Consider the following 22249-nt stretch of genomic DNA (forward strand, 5'->3'; position numbering starts at 1 on the left):
ATGTCAATCTACATATTAGATTGTGTCTCTTGGGGTCTAGACTAATGGTTGCAACAAAATGGTCCTTTAATAAATATTTTCTGAATATATGAGCAAATGAATAGAGAGTCTTGATTTAGACAGGGGTCTTGATTTAGACAGATGATCAGAAAAGGCTTTACTGATGAAGGATAACTTAACCAGAGACCTGAAGGATAAGAAGAAACTTCCCAGGTGAAAATCATCAGGATTTGTTAAGGCCCTGAAGGAAAAGAGAGCATTATACAATGAAAATACTTTAAGAAGTCTTCTGGGTCCACAGGGAGATGGATGGTAAGAAAGTTGGAGATGTAGGCCAGAATCACATCATGTGGAGCCTTCTAGACTAAATTCAAGATTTTTAGTTTTATTCTAAGTTAAGTAGAATACTTGAGTAGTTTTATAATGGCTTTTTGCTTTCATTAAAACTTTACACTCTGTTCTTTCCCTATGGAAACCAGAGAGTATGGTCTAGACACTTCCCTTTATTTTGCATCTACCACAAACCATCTTTTCCATGTTTCAATTTCCTTTCACTATGGTTTGCTAAACCACTATAGGTGGAAGGAAAAACGGACATCTTCACTAGCCAATTAACTGGATAAGGCAGGAGATTGTCCTTTCCTGACCTCAGGAAAGGGGTCATCAGGAGGGATGACTAGCCATAGCCCATGGCTCTATGAGCAACAATTATTTCCTCCAATGTCCAGGTTTTAGGAGAGAATACTTTAATGACAAATTTTTGCTGCAGAGTAAAAATTTGTATCAGATTAATATTGGTTCACAAACTCTAGTATTCTCCAAACAAGTTTTTCAGAAAAGAAAAAGTCTACATAGAGTAGTACTGTAACTTGACAAAGCAGCAAGGTCTCGGCAAGAGCTATTTTTAACCTGGCTATGGGAAGCAAAACAATAATTTCAATCCCCTATTATGTGACAGGCATAGTGAAGGGACAGGGGAACATACAGGCACTCGATATGTGGTTGTTGACTATGTGAATAAATTATGGTTCATTGAAACAGTCTTCTGATTTTCATGTGGTACAAAATCTAGTCCACATTTTTCAATCAAATGTATTTAGAAAGATGAACCAGAAATAAATCTGATCTTAAGCCAAATATATAGTATAACTTATAGACCCCCCCTTTTTTTAAACAAAGCTACCTCAGAAGTATTCCTAAGTGACCAGCAATAACCCTCATTTATATCCAGTATCTTCTCTTTTGATGAACTGTGTGTTGAACTAGACTATTTCAAGGCAACTGCCCTATTGAATTACAGATACAAAAAGGATTACACTCATTTCAGCATGGAGAATCAGATTTCCATTCTTTAAGAATGACTAAAAACCTCAAGCTTTTTCTATACACAGATGGTACTAATTTGAACACATCATCCCATGCTTCCTGGAGTAATCACACAGCTTGCTTAGATTTTCTAAACATGACTGAACTGTGATGAAGCGATCAGCATTAACTGCCAAGGTATTCAGTAAATTACATTTTTATTCATAAATTATTCTTATTGGTGAAATACTTTCATCATAGTTGAAATGAGAGTCTGTAGATATATAGATAAGTATAATTTGCTACAGGCTTAAATTCATGCCTGTTTTCAGTGACTATTTAGTAGATTCTACTTAGAAGATGATAATGTGTATAAAATGCAATTATTCTGTAAACTTCTGAATATCCATTATTAGAAGCTGCCAACCTCCCATAATAGGATTTTGATGGTGGTTGGTTTGAACTGACTTCTTGCTGATCTGGTTTAGTATACTAACATTGGAAAACAAATTTCAATTCTTTATTTATGACTATATTTTTATCTTTGGGCACAGATGTACTCTCTTTTAAGTAATATGGATGTTTGAAAATTTATATTTATGAATTATATTTACAAAACACACAAAAATATCAACCAATCTTTCTTAGTTTATTAAGAACATTTTTGTTCCTAGAAATGTCAGATAATCTGCTATCCTTTTAGAAGCACAAGATACAGACATATAATCTAAGCATACTCAAAGTGCACTTTGCTAACACTAACATAGTATTGATCAATATAAAAATTGAAATCCCTGCAACATTAAGTGCAAAGTTGAGTGCCAAGCAAATTTCAGCATCCCAGACATAAATTTTGAACTAACCTGAATTTAATCAATAGCATTTATTGGACATTCATATGAGTGGTGTGTGCAAGTTTCAAGTCTTAAGGCATAAGCTCCTTTTCATATACATATATATATATATATATATATATATGTATGTATATACACACACACACACACACACACACACAATTTAGTTAATACAAACAACCACAAAAAGGTGAAGACAACAGGAAAGAGAAGGAAAAGATCTGGGAGCTGTAATTTGAAGGAATGATTGAGGGTTAGTATAGATGTGGAAGAAAAGATGTTCAAGGAGGTTGAACAAAAAGGAGAGATTTGTAATTATTAATAACAACAAAATGTTTGTCAAGAGCAGGAAAGTATCTTAGATCAGAGAAGAATAGCCTAACTAAGGAATTAATAAGAAAAAAGGGGAGAAATCAAACCTGGTGTTATTGAAAATCTGAGAGAGGAGTTTAGATGACTGCTGTAGACAACAAAGTAGAACTGACAGAGATTAACCTGTGAAGTACAAATGTAAACAAAAGACTGATCTTTCAAACAGCTTATTAGGAAATGATAAATTTCATAGAACTTGGTTAGATGTTATAGGTATAAAATACAATATAAATTATAATGATCTAGTAGGTTAAGAATAATTATGAATAGAACTAAGAGAAGATGCAAAGGTAGAATGTGATGATTTATAGGACATAGAGAAAATAGGAGTACAACAAATTGAATGAATGCAGGAATTAGGTTAATAGACAAAATGTATGCTATAAACTTCCTAGAAGTAGGTTACAGATTTGGCTCTGAGTGTTATAACAAATAATACAAAGGGAAAAAACCAAGACTAAATTTCTGTGACCATAAATAAAAACAAATTAAATGAACAAAAATATAATAATCTCTGTATTGAAAGCAAAGATTTATTTCTCCTGAAAAATCCCAGAAAGAGGGTGCCATGTTATTTAATGAACGATGTCCTCAACAACATTCATACACAGTAAATACTAACTGCATTTAATTTGGGCCTTTCTTAAATGTCTCTCAGCATACATAGGTGGGGGAAATAAATATCAAACACATTTTAGTGAAACTATTTCTTCAGAGATTGTAATTATACAGTTCAAGTGTACCTCACTCTGGTAGTCTGATTTAATCCAGTGGATTTTAGAGTAGCTGGAACAGCATTTATCAAGGTCTGCTACACAAACATTATTGAAGGTGGTCTACAAATATGAAAATATGGATTGGCATCATACTAGTATGCCAAATTAAATAATCTTATAATAGAAATTCATTTCACTTGCATGAAAGAGAACTGAGACAATACCAGTAAACAAGATTAAGATTTCCTAAAAAGTTTTAAGTGTCTGTTCCAATGCATGTATAGTTGGACAATTGGGGCCCCAAAATTCTATGGACCATAGCTATAAAAATTTTAGTATTTAAACCTAGTATTATGTAACATATAACTTTATAAAAATCTCTCAGTAAAACTTCTGGGAAAAAAACAGTCATTTTTAGGGGAAGACTACAAGGGAAACTAGTTATACATATTGTGTTTGAAATCAAAATAAGTTGACTTGATTTATAGTGTCATTAGTTTTGACAGCTCTATGTAGCAAATTATCTCATGAGAATATTTATCAAAAATTACAAGTTTGATTTTAAATAGTCTATCTGAAACAGTTCTTAAGGGAGTAATTAGATAGCAGACGTAATTGTCTGGTAAGACTACTCACATAACACCTGGAGACTAAATTGAACCTTTGACAGTGACGCAGAAATCAGAAAGACATCCTGGTTTGTGGGGATTCACTTGAGGATGGGTATGAGTAAATAAATGTTAGCTTCATATCTTGTTATCAGGATAAATAGAGTTATGATGGAAGGTGAAGCTTATATTAGCATAAGAGATCATGTAAAACCAATTTTGGATAATATCTGTATATATAAGTAATTGTAATCATGAGAGTGGATGGACATTTGAATGGAGCACTCATAGTATCAGAACAGCAGACAATGAAGAACTGAGTTAGTTTCTAGTCAAGTCAATAGTGAATGGGCAGTGGAATAGAATAGGAAAAAAATGATCAGAAGAAACTTGAGTAAGTATATAATTTCTGGCATACATTGAAACTTATTAATATTTGTATAGAAAATAAACAAATAAGTGAAAAAACTAATGGATGAAGGGATTGGTAGATTTCAAGAAGATAAGTGCCACCAAATGCTGATTGTAATTGAACGCTACTTAAAATAATTTTAATTTCCTAAAGACTGTGGCTATATACAAAAAAATTGATTAAAATATACAAAAGGAGTCCTGCATCTAAACTTTGGAAAAATATCCATAAGATCGAGTAAAAATATTGGATTTTTCAGGGATTTCATGGGGGATGCGGTGGGGGAGAAACAAGAAGGAAATGAAGAGAAACAATCAATAGAAGAGAAAGACTCAAAGGATGATGTGAGGTTGGGGACTCTATGGCATAAAGCAACCAAAAGAAAATTCCCTGGTAACCAAAAGATTTTTAAGAACAAAAATGCCTAATGATCAATTGAAACCCCTCTTCAACACACTTATCACCAAATGTTCATTAAAGCTATATATTATACACAAAAGTGCTTGGTGTGATTAGAATTTTTGTCAAAATCATGAAGGGATTTCAGATTCACATTTTGTTAAAAAAATATAACTTTGCAAAAGAAACCTAAAAATATATACCAAAATATTCCAGTCACAAAACATAATAAATTTGGGGAACTCTGATCTGGTGATAGTTTTTATCAGACTAGCCCTCCTGCAGATAACAATTATGGACTCGGAAAGAGGGGGGAAATAGCTATTGGCTTGTGGTGTCATAGAATAAAGTATGAGGCTGCTTAAGTGGTTGTAAAAGAAGGAAGCCACAGAGGAGTTAGACCCAAATATGGGGTCTAAACTCTCCTGAAATCACCATTATATATGCATATTATTGTATATATGTATAATTAAGATATATATATATGTAATTAAGAAATTATACATATATAATGGAAATCCAAGGATCACAGTGGAAAGCAACAGCTGAAAAACTGTAGAAATTGTAGCTGCTAAAATTGCACATGTACCCCATAAATTTGCATAAATAAATAGAAACAAAGATATAATAATCCAGAAAAATATTAGCAAATCAAATCCAACCATATATGATAGGATAATGCATCTAACCAAATGTGGTCTATCTGAGGAATGTAAATTTCATCTAATATTTAAAAATAAATAAAAGAGAACAAAGCATATGATCACTTCAATAAATTCATAAAACCAAATAACAAGATTTAAAATCCATTCACAATAAATACAGCAAATTATAAATGGAAGATTCTTCCTCCAAATTTGATAAAGAAAGTCTATAGCCAACATCAGACAACATGGTGAAGGATTAATCCTTCCCACTGAGGTTGGGAATAATGTAAGGATGTTGGCTTTTACAACTTCTATTTAACATTGCATTAATACCAGAGAATCTAGCCAGTGCTATAAAGCAAGAAAAAAAGTCATAGATTTAAGAAACAAAAAGATTAAAATGCTTTTAATTGTAGAAGACATGAAATTTTTAATATAAAAAGTTTAAAAAATTTTTTAAAACTTTCTGGAAATATGAAGCGAATTTAGCAAAGTTATATAGGTACGATGTCAACATAAAACTCAATTATATTTCTGTGTTTTGCATCAAACTGACAACTAAGATTAAAATAACATTTTTATGTTTTATGTTATTAGAAAAACATAAAATATACTATCTACATAGGAATAATTTTAACAAAAGATATGCAAAATCCTTTTACTGAAAACTACAAAGTATTGTTGAAAGCAATTAAAGATTTTAAAGATGGAAAAATATAACATGTTCATGGATAATTCAATATTGTTAACATGTCAATTCTCCCAAAACTCATGGATAGATTTGATGCAATCCAATGAAAATGCCATAGGGTTTTTTTAACAAGATGATTTTAATTATAAAATTTATATGGAAATGCAAAGACCAAAAATAACTAAAACTATTTTGAGAAAAGAACACATTCCTAGAACTTGCACTAATTTATATCAAGACTTCTTATGAAGTCATAGTAATGAATACAGTGTGGTATTATTATAAAGATAGAGAAATAAATCAATGGAAGAAAATATATTCCAGAAATAGACTCAAACACATAGGATCAAGCAATTTTGGAAAAAACTTTCCAGGCAATTCAAAAGGAGAAATGAAAGTATTTCAACAAGTAGTTCTGAAAAATGTTGATAAATATGTGAAAAAAATTAACCTTGAATTATACACACAATTCAAGATGAATCATAAAAACAAATGTATAAGCTAAAACTGTAAAATTTGTAGAATAAAACACAGGATAATATCTTCATGATTTTGAAGGGGGCAATGGTTTCTTAGATAGGACACAAAATGTCCTAATGTGGTAAAATTGCTAATTTGGACTTAATCAAAATTAAAAGCATCTGTTTATCCATGAATACCATTTATGAAATGAAAAGTCAAGCTACTGATTGAGAGATAATGTTTGTTATACATACATCTAATGAAGAACTTGTATCCAAAATACATTTAAAAAACTCTCATAACTCAATACAGAAAGACAAATATTCAAGAAAAAAATACACTGAAGAATTGAACAGAAACTTACTTAAAAGAGATAAAACATTTCCTCACTTTGTATATCCCTATATGCTTGAATATGCTTGTGTCTATGGTTTAGTTAAATAACACCTATCTCCCCATAACAGGGTTTAAAATTCATTATCATGGTATATTAACCATAAGTAATTTTATTAAAAATAAAACTTTGCTTCTAGCTCTTTCATCCATAAAATTATTACATAAATAACAGATGCACATCAGAATCAGTGACCAATCACATAATTTATTTCAAAATTTGCAATTCATTGGTCCTTGTGCATTTATTATTCAGTTCATGCACAGGCAGCAAATTGTGGAGTTGTGTTGTCTCTTTGTCTCCCAGTGACAACTCATATGACATACTGGCCAAAAAACATGTAGCAAAGAACAAAAGTGATGATGCTGGAAGTGAAATTTAAATCAAACATAAATGGAGTTTTAGAACAAATAGCCATGACCCAGCAATTCCACAAAAAAGATGTACAAAACTATCTATAGATGTTTTATTCATAATCGTTTGAAAAAATCCACATGTCCACCAAAAGAAAACAGGCATATATATATGGTATATTCATATGATGGAAAATGACTCAATAATAAAAGAACGAATTACTGAAACCATAGCAACATGAATTTCACAATTATGTTGAAAGAAATAGGCCAGACATAAGAGAGTACATAGAGCTTAAGAACAAGTGAATCTAATCTATGTTGATTGAAATCAGAACAGTGGTTTCCTTGAGGAGTGGGTACACAAGGGGATTTTCCTATGAAAGATGGAAATGTTCTGTATGTTGACTGAACGGTGTCTACGTGAGTGTACGCATTTGTCAAAACTCATTGAATTATAGACATAGAGTTCTGTGCATTTCACTGTATATAAATTTTCCATAAGTAGAAAACATAAAAAAGAAAAGATTTCCCATAAAAATGTAGCAGTAATATTCAAAATAAGTTATGCACGTATATAGAAATTAAAACCACTAGATGCTAATACTTTCTAGGCAATAGTTTATAAATCTAGACTTTTAATAGACAATAAAATCATGAACTTTGCTGTATTTCTCATATACCTATACTAGAAAGGAAGCCTTAGAGATTAGCCCAAGGCTGTCAACAATTCCTTTCAACCTTCATCTGTTACTTGTTTAATCTACAGGCAAAGTTCAAAATAGTACTTCTTAGAATTGCATCATATCTGGCTTTTAAAGTGTGTGTCTTACACAGTTAAATATTTCTCTGTAATAGCATCATCCTAAATACCAAATTAGTTTTAAATTTCAAATCTAAAAATGTTAGATCTCTCATATACAATAAATATCATTAATCTGGTTGTGTGTAAAAAGTTACAAAATGGGGATTTCGGTTTTTTAAAAATACTATCCAAAATAGGTCAATTTAATTAGTAAGAAATTTCAAAAATTGGGCTATGAATTTTTAAGACATTTTAGATTCCATCATTTTGATCCATATGAAGTAATATTTTTTATCCTTCTAATATTGTAAATTCTTTTTAAAGAAGTAATTCCTCCTAATAAAGTATCTAGGCACAGAACCAGTGGGTGATTTCAATGTTACAGTGAGTAGGTGGTGAAAATTCAAATTGCAATAGCTTTTTAATATACTAAAAAATGTTACTTTTGCTCTATGTAAATTTTGGAAATGTTTAATGTCAAAGTGGCTATTACTTATGCATATCTTATATCTATAAAACAGTTGTCTCCCTAAACTTTATTTGTATGTGCCATGGAACTTATAATATTTGAAATTCACTAAGTTAAGCTTAACAATAATTCTTACAGCCTTCTATCTGTTCAAATCCTTTTCTTTGTATTTACACTGCATTGATTTTAAATTAAGTATAAATTAGAGTAAGTTTTAAGAAATTTTGCTGTCATTAAAATTCATTTATTCTATTACACATTTCAGAATGTTTATACCATTAGTAAATGTTTTTCCATGAAGTTTATAATCTCATACAAACAACAGGCACATTTTTGAAGCTTTCAAGTACTGTGGTTACCAGAAAGAAAGAAAGAGAACTTTTGCATGCGCACGCACACACATGCTTAATTTACTTAAAAAGAGAACAAGAAAAAAATGGGGGAGGAGATTGATATATACAGGCTGTTACGAAAAGTATCAGCTACAGCTGCATAGGACAGGAATGGAAAATAGAGTAATAAGATATGCCTCAGTTCCTAAATAAGTTAATAAAAATGCTGCTCAAAGAACAGCTGGCATTAGCTGGAACTTGGGTTAAGCAAAGAGTAGCTGCTGGGAGTCCACGTAATGAAAAGTATTAGAGCATCAATGAGGTCAAGGAAAATTATGGAGAGTAACTGAAATTCATTTCTTATAAAAGGAATTCCATATAAAGGACTTTAAAATTTATAATTTAGAGTTTACCTAAGATAAATTCAAAATAGCAAACATTACACTTTTGGAACTGATCCAGATAAAAAAATGTGATATGAGTCTAGGCACTTTAAATATTTCCCAGAATGGCTTCAGTAGCTTACAGATCTTATAATATTAACTCATAATATTTTTAGTTTTATAGATTAATCACATATTTGATGAATTTAGTTTTCATGAATTTTAATTCCATTTTTGGACAAAAGTATGTATATACTCACATCATAAATATGTCTGTAGATACAAGGAAATTCTTATAATGGAAGTAAATGTCTCTATTCTCTAATGACTCTATTTAGACATTGTGAAATAATGGAAGAAAACTATTCTAATTCCCATGAACATATATGACTTGTTAAATTTCTAAGGTAAGGGAAACATCATAATATATTAGAAAGAATTCTGGACTAGTAATAACTTTGCTAACAACTAGTTGCAACAAACTGAGTAGACATTAACCTCTGTGCTTCATTTCCCACATCTGCAAAGTAAAATGACTAAATGAGGTTACCTATGAGATTCACTGGAGGCCTAAAATTATAGAATTCTATATTTCAAAAACATAAGAAATATATTTGCTTCATCTTAGTCATCCCAATAGTCCCTAGCACAGTACTTTATATGTATTAAATAACTTGATCTTGCATAGATGGATAAAAAGAGTATCATTCATGTTATTAAAAATATACCCATAGATGGACTTCTGCTTTAAGGAAGATAGATGGAGTAGATGTATTTTTCCCTATTCCTCCCAGTATGAACAAATAAAAACCATAAACATTAAATGTAAAACAGACAGAAGATTCTAAAAGGTGGAATTAAGAAGGCAGACCTGCTAAGGAAGTCAGGACCCAAGTAACAACATGGTGGTGCTGGTGAACTCTTGAGTTTTCTTTCTGTCTCATATATCCCAGAAAGCAGCCATCTGGAAATGCTAGCTGACTGACCAAAAAAGCCTCAATAAAAATCTGCTCTCTAGGCCGGGCGCTGTGGCTCACGCCTGTAATCCTAGCTCTTGGGAGGCCGAGGCAGGCGGATTGCTCAAGGTCAGGAGTTCAAAACCAGCCTGAGCAAGAGCGAGACCCCGTCTCTACTATAAATAGAAAGAAATTAATTGGCCAACTGATATATATATAAAAAATTAGCCGGGCATGGTGGCGCATGCCTGTAGTCCCAGCTACTCGGGAGGCTGAGGCAGAAGGATCACTCGAGCCCAGGAGTTTGAGGTTGCTGTGAGCTAGGCTGACGCCACGGCACTCACTCTAGCCTGGACAACAAAGTGAGACTCTGTCGCAAAAAAAAAAAATCTGCTCTCTACAACTATTAATGTACCCATAATAATTAAAAACAAGTTTTAAAAAATCTACTCTATCTTCCCAGGCTGTGAGAAGCGTAAAAAAAAAAAAAAAAAAAAAAAAAAAAAAAATCTACTCTATCTGGTCAATAAATAAACTCATGAAAAGCAGTACAAGCAGGGTGCAGTGACTCATGCCTGTGTAATCCTAGCACTCTGGGAGGCCAAGGCAGGAGGATTGCTTGAGCTCAGGAGTTCGAGATCAGCTGGAGCAAGAGCGAGACCCCATCTCTACTAAAAATATAATAATTAACCAAATATCATGGTATGTGCCTGTAGTCCCAGCTATCTGGGGGGCTAAGGCAGGAGGATCGCTTAAGCCTAGGAGTTTGAAGTTGCTGTTAGCTAGGCTGATGCCACAGCACTCTACTCAGGGCAACAGAGTGAGACTCTGCCTCAAAGAAAAAAAAAAAAAAGAGAGAGAGAGAGAGAGAAACAGTGCAGTCTAACAAGACAGAAAATTTTTAGACAATAACTGCTATACTCTGCCCCAAAACCACAGAAAAACCTATGATCTCCCTCCCTCCCATGCTGACAAATGTTGAATTGAGAGCCTATTCTTCCCTTACTAGACAATAAAAATGGGCACCCCAACCATACATGACAGAGTGATATCAGAGAAGGCAAAATAAAGAGCCAAGACTTCCACCGTCTCCACCAGTAACAAGACCACTCCACCATGTTGGTGGAAAACATGGGGAGCAGTGGTGAGGCACCCCTATGCCACCCAACCAGGGTAGTCTCAGAGGCTGACGGGGAAGCCAGAACTTTCTAGCTCACCCAGCAGTAATGTAGAATCCTCCCCTTCGCTGTAACAAAGGCCAAGTGGGGAACCTGGAATTCTATCCTTACCTGGCAGAAACACAGAGGTACTCTCCCTTTCCCCTACCAGAGTGATATCAAAGGAAACTGCCATGGTCTAAATGTTTGTGTCATCCCAAAATTCACATAGTGAAACCCAATTACCAATGTGATAATATCAGGAGATGGAGACTTTGCAGGTCTGCAGTCCCCCACCCCCAGGCCACAGATCTGTTGGGGACTGGGCCACAGAGCTCTGCTGCAACCCCCCCCTCCCAACTTCCCCTATCCTGTGGAAACATTGTCTTCCATGAAACTTAGTGTGGGGGGGGGCTGCACAGCAGGAGGTAGTGGTGGGTGAGCAAAACTTCATCTGTATTTACAAGCCACTCCTCATGGTTGGTATTACTGCCTGAGCTCAGCCCTCCATCCTTCCCTGTCTGTGGAAAAATTGTCTTCCTTGAAACCAGTCCGTGATGTCCAAAATGTTGGGGACCACTGTTGTAGGTGATTAGATCATGAGAACAGAGCTCTCATAAATGAGATTAGTGACCTTATAAAAGAAGGTACAGAGAGCTGCCTTTTTCCTTCCACCATGTGAGGACACAATGAAAGGAGCCATTTATGAACCAGGAAATTGGCTCTCACCAAACACTGAATTTGCTGCCACCTTGATGTTGACTTCCCAGCCTCCAGACATGTGAGAAATAAATTTCTATTGTTTATAAGTCATCCAGTTTATGGTATTTATTAAAACAGCCCAAAGGGACTAAGACAGAAACCATTATAAATTTAATGTCTTTAATACTTAGGGTAAGACAATTATTCAATTATTGAAATTATTTAAATTACTTATCATATATTAGTGAACTATATAGTTATGCTTTTTGAAGAATTAGTACATTTCATCTAAGATATAAAATTTATCTCTGTAGAGTTGTTTGTAGTATTCCCTTTTTATCTTTTTAATGTCTGCAGTATCTGGACTGGTTTAATTTCTAAATATTGGTAATTTGTGTCTTTTTTTCTTTGCCAGATTGCTAGAGGTTTGTCAATTGTATTTATCTTTTCAAACAACCAGATTTTTGTTTCATTGATTTTTCCTACTGTTTTTCTGTTTTCAATGTCATTTATTTCTGCCATTATAATTATTATTCTTTTCCTTCTGCATGGTTTGGGTTGTCTTCCTTTCTTTTTCTGGACTTTTATGGGAGCAGCTTATATTATTGATCTAAAATATTTCCTCTTTTCTAATATATGCATTTGGTGCTATAAATTTCTATCTCTTAATGGCTTTGAGTCCCACCAATTTTGGTATGTTGAATATTCATTTCAATTCAATACATTTCAGCACATTCAGTGCTGAATTTTTTTCTCTCTCATTTTTTACATTCTCTATGACTCCCTTTTTGACACATGGATTATTTAGAAGTGCCACTTTTTGTGACTGGTTTGATATTATATTTCAGCTCCAAGTTTACATCCTGAGAGCACATAAACATAATTTTAAAACTCTCTAAAAAGAGATCTCTGGGCTTACATAGTTTCACTGGAGAATTCTTCCAAATGTTTAAGGAATAACTAACACTAATTATACACAATCTATTCCAAAATTAGAAGAGATTCACTTTTATGAAGCTAGTATTACTCTTACACAATTACTAGACAAAAAAGTATACACCATGACCAAGTGGGAGTGATTCCAGGAACATAAAGCTGGTTCAATATGGAAAACCAATCAATGTAACTTACCATATTAACAGGCTAAAGAAGAAAAATCACATGAATATCATCAATTAATGCAAAAAAGCACTTGACAAAATTCAATACCCACTCATAATTAAAAATTCTCAGAAAAACACAAATAAGGGGAAGTTCCTCAACTTGATAAAGAGCATCTACAAAAAACCTACAGGTAACATCATATGCATGCTTAAATTATTGAATGCTTCCTACTAATATCAGGAACAAGACAAGCAGTCCACTCTCACTGCTATTATTCAACATGGAGCTGAATTTCTAGTCAGTACAGTAAGAAAAGAAAAGCAAATAAAAGGCATATAGATCAGAAAAGAAGAATTAAAACTGTCCTTATTTACAAATGACATGATTTTCTATGTAGAGAAAACCAAGGAATCACCAAGAAGTTCCTTTAACTCAATGAACTATGGGAAAATGGCTTACAAGTCCCACTGAGAAGCCAGCAGTTGGGCAGCAATTACCTCAGCACTCTGCTCTCTGGTCTCTGCCCCCCAGTGAGAGACACTGGAGTAAACTTTAGAGATGATGCTGCTAAGGTGGCATCCCAAAGCTGCAGCGCTGTGCCGCCTGCCTGGCGCTGCTCTTGGCAACTCCACCACTCCTCCTTCAGACACAGATACTGCCTCCTCTACTGAAGCCCATCTTACCTGGCAGTGAGCTGCACCTTCTAGCCAGAGCAGATTTTTCAGAACATAAAATAAGAAGATAGTTATTACCAGAGGTACAGACAGTTATAAATTTATCTTAATCAGAGTGAAGTTTGTACACTGGAAAATCAGCCTCACTCCACAGCACTCACACCTCTTAATTTTCCAGGTCTCTTCTGGATAAAGAAGGACCAGCCCATCTTTCCTCTCTGAAAACTTGGAATAATACATATCTCTTAAAAGACTGCAAAGATAAAATCTGAGAGAATTATGAGCAAATCCTCAATATCAAATTAGCGGAGCAATCTGATTTCTGAAATTTACACATGATCAGATCATACAGTCATATGGGACAAGGACAACCAGCTATGTGCCCTGAAGCTTTTCTGCATATCTGGATATTAGGTTTGCCCTCAAAAGATAGCTGTCATACACTTATTGCAGCTGGTTTTACATCATATTTCAGCTCCAACTTTGCATTGTGAGAACAATTAAGTATGTCTGCAGGTCCATTTTTATACAGCTTGAAAGACCTTGAAACATTTTGGTTGTCACAGCATATTTTTTTTTTCTCATCCAATAAATAGCAGTACCTTATGGTGATAGATTTTTTCCAAAAAAAATACCTGAAGTAGCAGTTTAACAAAATATAACTTCAGTGGCTCTCAACATGAAGAGTTTCACCAAGCATAGTTTTATAAAAAGTATATATATAAGAGTGTAGGTATATGTATGTATGTGTGTCTTAAATTATTATTTGTATTGTTCTAAGTTTTTAATTTGGAGGATTCTGGTTGTGAATTTCTGTACAACAATTACGGTTAAAATGTTTCCTAGTCTACAGAAGATCATTAATATTTTGTGGTCATATATGTTACAACAGTGGATTGTTTTATGTACAGGTATTACTGTTAGACACAGGGACTGTTTCCAGGCATCGAAAATGAGTCATAAGTTAGAATAGACAGTAGATGTGATTATGATGACACATTTGCAGTCTCAGGTCTACAAATGATTAATGAAGATTTAAAACAAACTATGACAGGTCATTTGGTACACAGACTCTGTCTAGCAGTGTCAGAAATATACCTTGACTCCAAGCCTTAAAAACATGCACATGGAATCTTTGCTCATCTCATTCACACAATCAAAGAGCTCCCAGGATATTGAACCTCTAAAGGGAAAAGGTTTCTCCTGGAGCTGGGGCCTTAGGGTTTGCTGGGAAGCATAGTATAGATGAGACCTCAATGGCACTGTTACTTGGAAAGAGCCACTTGACCTTTGTTTTGGTCACTAAAAATCGAATTTGGTTCATTTGGCCTGGTTCTCTCAAATTCTTTGAAGAGATATCTGTGTGTGGCTGCTTGAGCTTTGCTTTGGCAACACCCTACTCAAAGTTGCTCATGGACTATTCTTCATTTTGTTCCCAAGGTTAAGGAACAGAAAGTAGCCCCAGTTTTGAGGAGGTAGAAGTTAAGTGTATATTTATTTTTACACTGCAACTTGTTCAGGACCACATTTTACAAAATACCAATGGGAAGGGGAGGGGAGGAGGAGGGAGAGAAGGGAAAGAAAAGAGAGGGTGGAAGTTTTATTAAATTGTTTTGGTTTTAACATAAAATATATTTTAAAAATTAGGGCTTATTTTAAAAAATTCTGAGTTTAATCTAAATGTATGTCAATACCTTCTAATAAGGTAATACTCAGATAGTTGTTGTCATCAGATGGTTTAGAGATATTTTGGAGTACTTACATCTGAGCAGAGCAAGTAAAGTTATTTAACCCTCCCTCCTACACTCTTTCTAATAAAATAATCTTCACTCTAGGCAGGCTTCTGTCTCAGCCTAATCCCTCATACTACCTTTCTTTCTCAACTGTGTAATTCCTCTTGTTATATCTTGAAATTCCTATTGATTATCCTTTATCTATCAGTCTCACTATTTTCATGAATGGTGAGGGTGCCACAGGGCAGCTTACCATGAATGCTTTAGCCCACCCATAATCTTCTCTGATCTGTTTAACCCCATTATCCAAGATATTTCAAATAGAAAGAAGAATGTTCTTTGCTATGTACAATTGGCATTTTCTCATACCATATTGAAGAAAAACAAAAATAAGAATATTATAAATCTTAACTTTTATTGCTCTATATCAGACAATCTAAGTAAATATTAATATGCCTGCCTATGAAATTCAAGGTTCAAGACAAATATATACCATCCCATACTCTTCCATTTAGGTTACTGGTTCTAGACCCCTCATATACAGCAATTCTGAAGCTACTAATAAGCAACAATTCATATTTCACTTGTTCAATAAAATCTTTCTCCTGAATTCCTATTTGATTCAATCTTTAAGCCATAAAATTGACCAACATATTATGTAGATTTGTATTTAATTGCTTTATATGTATTGGATATGTCTTGATGATAATAGTGGAATTATTTGTATGTGCAGGGCAGAGATCCCATTGCCATCTGGCACTGAAATGTCGATCTCGAACCCCAAACCCCAAGTCTATACATAGCAAGCAGTAAATAGTATATATTGGTCAACTTTCCACTGCACTATAAGACGTATAAAAAGACACTCTTCATCTGATGTTCATTCTTAAGAATTATATTTAATAAGTAAGTCTATTTGAAAGATACTTTGTAAAACACCTGAATTTCTCCTAGATCCAGCAATACTAATAGTTCTTTCTTTCTGATTGTAACAGGCAACTATAATGTCTTTTGTGCTTTAAGCAATTGCTCACTGGTAAATAGAATGTGTTAATTCACTTGCTTAAGAACAAATGATATCATGGACTTTCCTGCATCTTTGACTTCTCATCTCAGTTCAGGAGATGGGTGAGGAGAGCAATGTAAGTGGGATGCAGACAAAGAAAAGTGAACTTTGAATTAATTTGCAACTGTGAGAAACACTTTTACCACCCATATTCAATTTACTAAATGGTATAAAAGAACAGTATAAATTCTTATAAATGATATAAATATTTTATTTAAAAATTAAACTGATTAGCAGAGATCAGTTTTAGCCATAATCTTAGTTTGCTGGGTGATATCTGCACTGCTTGGGGAAGTCCACAAAACAGTGTTCCCAATAAAGTGCATAACAAATACATTTCTTAAATAGTTTTTAAGGGAATGATGATCAAGGCTTTGCAGAAGACGATTGAGAGTTTATGTACATGCCGTTAAATAGTATAGGGATATTTAAATGAAGCAAGAGCAGAAAAACAAACAAACCAGGGAAATTGAACACATTCCCAGTTAATCATACTGTGCCATTAATATAAGTGCAAGCTCAGTGGATTTCCAGTGGGTCCCTGCATATGTCTGATACCTCCCATTGGACAAAAAGCGAGTAAAGAAATCACTGTTGAAAAGAACAGCACTAAAAACCACAACTGCATATTTTACTTATCCTCAATTAAGTTTTCAGCATCTGAAGGAGGTAGCTTATTTTTTTATGATTCTAAATTATGGAATTTAGAAGTTTTGAATGAACCCAAACAGCAAAATTATCTTCTACAAAAAAAGATCAAGTTTTTAAAACAAAATAGTAACACAAGACATTTACTAAGTTTTGATATTAATATAGAAAGTGTATGTATTTTGAGCCAATTAGAGGTTCTAAAAGTTAAGTCTTACATGCACATGGACTTGCTATATTATTTTTATTGGTGCATTTGGTATATTTTGATACAAAATGTTATTAAAATTACCAAGTTTGAGGGCTTTCATCTATTCTGTCCTATTCCAACATGTTTGACTGGGACAATGGAACCAGCTTAAACACCAAACACTAATCTCCTCGTAAATTCAATCATCATGATACATGTGTAGCTGTGTCCAGATATGACCAAGTTTACACTGAAAAAAATACCCAATAATCCCTGAAAGGAATGTTAAGGTCAGACACCAGCCAGTGAGAAAGTGAGCCAAATTGGATTTCACTTGATGTCAAAAATAAGTACGGAGTAAGTGACTCAGAGCTGGCTATACACTGTGACTAATCTTAGCCCACCATAAATTCAAAGTTTGCAAACAGCTATAAAACTGTTTCCATTCCGAACAATGAATTCCCAGTTCTTACTAACCCCTCATCAACAAACAATTCATGTGAACCCAGATAAAATCAAATTAATTACCTAATAAATACTATCATCATAAATATAATTGCATAGTAGACGCAAAACTTAATGATGAAAAAAATTATTTACATATCTTTGAAGCAGCTAATAATACTCATGTTTTATATGCATGACTCTCCTTAATTGAAAGAATTGTTGTATTTGGCTGTGAGAAAATACTTACAATTTTGCCTGATGGAAAATGTGAAAATAATATATTGCAAGGGAGTAAAGAGCTCTATGAAAAATAATGAATTTTAAAAGAAAACAATACATTTCTTTTACCTACAAACATTTGAGTGCCTGCAATGCCCAAGGCTTTTTGCTAAGAACTCTGCATAAAACAAAGACATTGTACTTGTTACCTCTAATCTAATAATATGCATCTTTCCCTTTTGACTTTTGGTAAAATATTCTACAAGGCTTGCAATAGGCTAAGAACACAATGGAAATAAAGCAATTTCAGTTTATAGACAAAAAAAAAAAATAAGGCATGGTTCCTATAAGCAAATTACAGTAGAACTGAGTGGTTCCCAAATTAAGCACTGTATTACCCATTTATCTTCTTTAAATGAAGATCTCTGAGTCCTACTTCCCAAATTCTGATTCCATAAGTCTGGAGCAGGGCCTCAGAGATGTACATTCTGATGCGGAGCCAAAAGTCCCAAATTTTGAGAAGCAATGGTCTTTAGAAGTAAGAGAGTAGATAGTATATTTAATAACTACCTAATTTTTTGATTTAGAATCCCTTCCTTCAATCTCCACGTATGTAGCCTTTTTAATCTTGAGTTATGATCTAATTCAAATTCCCAATTACAAAGACCTGCACCTTAAATTCAGGTGGCTGTATATCAAGTGCACATTGCCACTTTGATTATGTATCTCGGTTCTACTAACTAAATTCCTGCTTCATTCTTGTGACTAAGCCATTACACTGAGTACCAGCGTCCTCAGTAATAATGAGTCCCCTGCCTTGTTCCTGAACCTCTCTCATTTACTTTAAAATTATTGTCCTGCCTTTTACTTGCCAGTTCTCTGAAACTCAGCTCCTGACCAATAATGAAGACCATTTTACCTGGTGCCAGACCACCCTGATGCAGACCACCTGCCTAGATTTGAACATATTTTCTTCTCTCTGACTCCACATAGCAATGATATGCTGCCCACCCTCCGGGAAAACACCTGTCACCTCTTGATGAAACTTTCTGACACTGTTTGCCTGTCCTTAAAAGCTCCTGAGTAATCTATTCCACTACTTTCCAAAACTTATAGAGTATCAGAAGAACGTGAAGAGATGCTTACATGTGTGGATTCTAAGGCTTCACCCCTTGCGGGTATGATTCAGCAAGTCTGGAGTGAAGTCCAGGAGTCTGTAGTTTTAAAATTTGACACATCATTGAGGCTTTAATAAAGAAGTCACATTTACGCTGGGCTTTTAGGAATTAATGCAATTTTGTATGACATAGAAAGGGAGAAGTAGAATATAGCTAAAAGAAGCAAAACAAGTTGATGATGAAGTATTGGGTAAGTTTAGAGAAGAGAATCTGTCAATTATTAGTCCATAGTAGATGCTTAATAAATGTTTTCTGAGTTGAATAAATGAAATCTATTTTGCTAAATAAGTGAAGTTTGGCTGGAGGCATCACCTATAAGAGGAAATGCAGTGGAGAGATACAAGAATGAAAAGCTAGAGAGAAAGAAAATTCTAATTAGTGATGAAGTCTAGGATATATTTTATAGGCAATGGGAATAAGTAAAACATCTGGAGTATTCTGAGCCATCTCTTGCACGTTGTGATTTTCATTATCACCACTATGCTTGAGATCCCCATAGCGACATGTCTAACCTTTACTTTTCAGATAATAAACTTTCAATTGCCAATACATACATAGACTAAATTCTATGTTAGAACCAATTCACTTGAAGTGAGTATGTGGCAGGATGAGACTTATGGGCAGCTAAAGTAGTGTTGGTGATAAGGCTAGTTAGGATATTACTACAAGAAGCAAAACAGGCCTGATATACAATGGTGGCAGTCAAGTGGGGATTTAAGAAGGGGAAAATTATAGAGCCATGACTGAGTTGAATTGATAAGATCTAATTATATGTATGAGAAATGGGGGAAGGAATTACATAAAACTATGAGGCTTGGGGTCCAATTTATTATTAAGAATAGGCATAGAAAAGTGAGGAAAAGGAGATTTCATGTAACATATGTTCCATTTTATGTTTGGAGTTGATATGCCACCCACATCCTCGGTTAAAAATTTTCAACAATTTGAATGTGTGTGTGTGTGTGTGTGAGAGAGAGAGAGAGAGAGAGAGAGACAGAGAGAGAGAGAGAGAGAAGATAAAATGCAAGAGAGGGTAGAATAAAGTGATGGAGTAATGTTCTAGAGGAGATATGAGATTGAAATTAAAACAAGCAGCTAGATCCCTGAAAAAGGAAGGCAAGGACATCCTGAGAGAGATTATCTGGAGAGCATAAATAAAGATACGGACAAACTCTGAGATGAAGGAGGGCAAATCAATGTCTTTGATGGTATCATTAAAATAAATAATAAGATCGAATATGGCACTCCAATGGGAAAAATCGAATAATCTGATTTAAAAATGGGCAAAGAATCTGAACAGACATTTCTCAAAAGAAGATATACAAATGGCTAACAGGTACATGAAAAATTCTCAACATCATCAGTCACCAGAAAAATGCAAATCTAAACTCCAGTGAGATATTATCTCACCCCAATTACAATGGCTGTTATCAAAAGGACAGGCAACAAAGAATGTTGGCAAAGATGTGGAGAAAGGAAAACCCTAATACACTGTTGGTGGGAATGTAAATTAGTGCAATCGCTATGGTAAACAGTATGAAGGTTCCTCAAAAAACTAAAAATAGCACTACCATGTGACCCAGCAATCCTACTGTAGGGTATATATCCAAAGATGGGGAATTCTGTATATTGAAAAGATATCTGTACTCCCATGTTTATTGCAACACTATTTGGAACTATTTGGAATCAACCTAAGTATCCATCATCAGATGAGTGGATAAAGAAATTGTGGTACTTATATACAATGTAATATTATATAGCCACAAAAGAATGAAATCCTGCCATTTGCAACAACATTGATGAAACTAAAGAACAGTATGTTAAATGAATAAGCTAAGCACAGAAAGATAAATCTCACATGTTCTCACTCATATGAGGGAGCTAAATATTAAAAAAAAAAAAATGATCTCATGGAGACAGAGGGTAGAATGATGGCAACCCGAGGCTGGGAAGGGTAGTGGGGAAGGAAAGATAAAGTGGGCATGGTTAAGGAGTACAAAAACATAGATAGGTACAATGAACAAGATTTGATAGCATAACGAAATGACTATAATCAACAATAAGTTACGGTATACTTTAAAATAAACTAAAAGAGTGGAATAGGAATGTTCATAACACAAAGAAATGATAAATGTCTGAGGTGATGGACACCCCAATTACCTTGATTTGATTAATTCACATTGTATGCCTGTATCAAAACATCATATGTACCCTATAAATATATACAACTATTATTATTATGTACCCATAATAATAAAAATTAAAAATAGATAAATAATAAAATTAAATATATATGATAGAGGGGACAGACTAGATTCAGTAAGAAAGCAAAATTTTCACATGGTATAAGTATAAATATATTTTCTGTGGAGTAAACAAGGGATACATAGAAGATTACAGAGCAACTAGACAGTTGTGGAAAACAAATATACAGCTGAACAAAGTAGAACCATTTCTGTTTTTTCCTAGCAACATTCAGCAGCCAGCATCTTGGAAAAAACAACAGTGGGGTCTTCTTGGAGTTAGGAATCTTTCAGGAAAATGAATTAACAACGACATGGTACGGAATCTAGGGAGCAAGAGATGGTGTTGTTGAAATGCAACCATTCCAGCCTAGAAAGGGGAAACACCGTAGTCTAAAGGAAGGTTGTCTTGGAAGGATGAGATAGAAAGGATGCTAAGTTGGATGCTGAAATTAGTTAGAAGGCAGACTTTGTCTTGAAGTTCTGGGTTTACAGCCTCAAGGATAGAAACATGCAGTAAAATTAGGTGATGTGGATTTCAAAAGGGGAGAAGGATTGAAAGATGATTCCAAGATAAAGGATCTGGATGTGCCAGAGTTTAACAATTATACCAATATCCACAGTCCCCATTAAGGCACACTTTGGGAAGTCAGGGTATCAGGAAAGATTCACATTTTTTTACATAAGCAGATAGAATACGGCAGAAGGTAGAAGGATGAAGAATATTATG

The 22249-nt window shown here is 34.0% G+C and overlaps 1 protein-coding gene across 1 annotated transcript in view; it reads right to left on the reverse strand.

Annotated features, from left to right (window-relative positions):
• Positions 1 to 22249, reverse strand: part of PTPRQ (protein tyrosine phosphatase receptor type Q) — a 192862-nt gene that overhangs the window by 90538 nt on the left and 80075 nt on the right. The gene's annotated exons all lie outside the window — the stretch shown is intronic.

This window comes from Microcebus murinus, chromosome 10, assembly GCF_040939455.1.
Source record: "Microcebus murinus isolate Inina chromosome 10, M.murinus_Inina_mat1.0, whole genome shotgun sequence".
In the NCBI taxonomy this organism is placed as follows: domain Eukaryota; kingdom Metazoa; phylum Chordata; class Mammalia; order Primates; family Cheirogaleidae; genus Microcebus; species Microcebus murinus.